Here is a 2,434-nt window from a genome sequence, read left to right on the forward strand (position 1 = left end):
AAAGAAGTTCTTCTGCTATTTTCAGGCGAAGTTGTTCAAGAGTGTTCTGCCAGAACCTGGGGAGGGGGCCCAGCTGACCCCCCCACCCCACCCCAGAGCCTGGGCTGGGCGTCCGACGGCTCCTTTCCCCAGCCCTCCTCCTGGCTGGATGCCGCCGCGGACACCCCCGTTCCCGGTTTCCTCGGAATGCCCTGGGATTGGAATTCCGTGTTCTCTCTCAGAGAGCTGATAAGAACCGTGGACAAGCCGCCTTGTGTCCAGGCTACACCACTGAGAACGGTTTCGGGCAGGCACGCTGTTGTTTTTGGCAAACTGCAGCTGAGCCATGCCCCCCCTCCACTCCATCCCACCCCACCCCCTCATCACCGCCCTTCATGCACAGCAGTGTGGCTTTTGCTCCAACATCTTTTCCAGGACTCGGGGAAGCTCCACTTCCCGGCCTGGGCCCAGCAGCTGTGGAGGGAAAAAGAAGCCTTCAGAGAGCTTCGTCAAAGGAAAGAGACGTAAGTCCCTGGACGGTGTCCACAATGGGTAGGGCACTTGCCTGACACGTGGCTGACCCAGGTTCGACCTGCAGCATCCCATAGATCCCCCGAGCCTGTCAGGAGTGATGCCTGAGCACTGCCAAGTTTGGCCCCAAGCCCATGACTGTCCCCGGAGAGGAGACCCAAGTCCCACCAACCATCACCACCGTTCGGGCGGGTTGTAGGGAATCTAGTTCCCACATGACACACTCCCTCCCTTCTGCTGTAGCTGGGCCACTTGATGTCCGCGTGAGCTGAGGTAAGTTACTCAATCAGAGATGGGTCCTCATCTCTGAGGTGGGTATAGTCACAGTATCTTCCCCCCGAGAGTGACGGAGAAGATGGAATGAGTTCACAGGCCAAGACAGAGTGAGCGCACGGCCAGCTTCGCTCATTGGCTTCTCGCTGTTTCTCACTGCGTTCGATCATGTCAACTTGCCTGTGGATCCTGACTGATTCCTTGGTCTCTGTGGCCTGCGTGTCCCCTTCCGCCCTGCTCCCGCCCTCGCTTTGACTGAAGTGCAGGTGGGCCAAGGCAGAGGGAGCCATCCCAGGTCAGAGCTGGCGCCGTATGCTGAGCTCAGCGTTTCTGGGCTCCCGCCCTCCTCTTCCCTTCTCCTCGCTGTGTCCTTCCCTCTGTCCTTCTCTCCATGCGTGGTCTCTCCTCCTGCTCTTCTACTCCAGACCAGAGGTAGGAGTGGAGGGGAAGGCTAGAGATTCAAGTTCTCAAAGACTCTGCCACACGGTCGAGACTGGAATGATAGAACAGTGGTTAGAGCACTCACCTTGCACGTGCCTGACCTGGGTTCCATCCCCGGCATCCCATACGGTCCCCCGAGCACTGCCAGGAGTGATCCCTGAGCACAGAGCCACAGGTAAGCCTAACTAAGCATTGCTGGGAATGACCCCAAAATAAACAAAACAACCACATGGTCCTTGTTCCTATTGCCAAGCCCGACCTTGAGCCCTCAGAAAGGCTCCTGTCCCAGAGGTGGTCAGACAGCCAGAAAGGCCAGCAAGGGGCAAATGTTCCCCGAGTCACAGCACCCTCTCAAAGTCACCCACGGCCTTGCCCTTGGCCACGGGTGAGACTCGGTGTCCAGAGCACAGGGGCTTCAGCTCACCGCCCACTTGCGGTGTGGGGAGGTGAAACCCAGGCCCCGACAGCGCCCAGCTCAACCCCCGGAGCCCCCCTACGTCGGCTTGCGTGACCCCCAGACCCTCCGTCCCCGCCCCCGCTCAGTCCGCCCCCGCCTTCTGCCCACAGGGAGCTCAGACCCTAGGACCCCGGACCCCGTGGAGCAGGGGCGGGGGAGGGTCCCGCCCCCCGCGCCCCTCCCCCACTTTTCAATAAAGTTGCTAGTGCTGAAAAAAAAAAACTTCTCCAAGTCAGGCCACTGTGTTCCCCTGCCCCCAGAAACCAGAGCGTGCGGCCAACCCGAGCCAGGCGGAAACCTAGGAGGATATTTATGTGGCAGGAGTGTCTCAGCGACTGCCAAGCTCGCGCCTCTGTCCCCATCTGGAGCGACTTCCTCCTCTCCGGGCCTTGGCCGAGGTTTTATTCTTCTCTTAGAAGGTCCCTAACATAGCCACGCATGAGGACATTGTAGCAAGTGCCTTTCCTTTTCCTTTTTAGGTTTAAGGCTCTGGGGTCACGGAGATTAATGCAGGGGGTAGGGCACTGGCCTTGCATGCAGCCCACGTACAGCCCCTGGAGTGCTGCCAGGAGTAGCCCCTGGGCACACCGCGTGTGACCCAAACACAAATACGCACATCACTGTATCACTGTCATCCCGTTGCTCATCGATGTGCTCGAGTGGGCACCAGTCACATCTCCATGGTGAGACTCGTTACTGTTTTTGGCATATCGAATACACCACGGGGAGCTTGCCAGGCTCTGCCGTGCAGGT

At 59.0% G+C, this 2,434-nt stretch overlaps 1 non-coding gene across 1 annotated transcript; it reads left to right on the plus strand.

Annotated features, from left to right (window-relative positions):
• The first annotated feature begins 1,569 nt into the window (after positions 1 to 1,569).
• Positions 1,570 to 1,693, plus strand: LOC129402626 (small nucleolar RNA ACA64). Its single transcript, XR_008628739.1, has one exon. It is a non-coding gene; the product is annotated as a small nucleolar RNA ACA64 (small nucleolar RNA).
• The last annotated feature ends 741 nt before the right edge of the window (positions 1,694 to 2,434 follow it).

Source organism: Sorex araneus, chromosome 2 (assembly GCF_027595985.1).
Source record: "Sorex araneus isolate mSorAra2 chromosome 2, mSorAra2.pri, whole genome shotgun sequence".
Taxonomy (NCBI): Eukaryota; Metazoa; Chordata; class Mammalia; order Eulipotyphla; family Soricidae; genus Sorex; species Sorex araneus.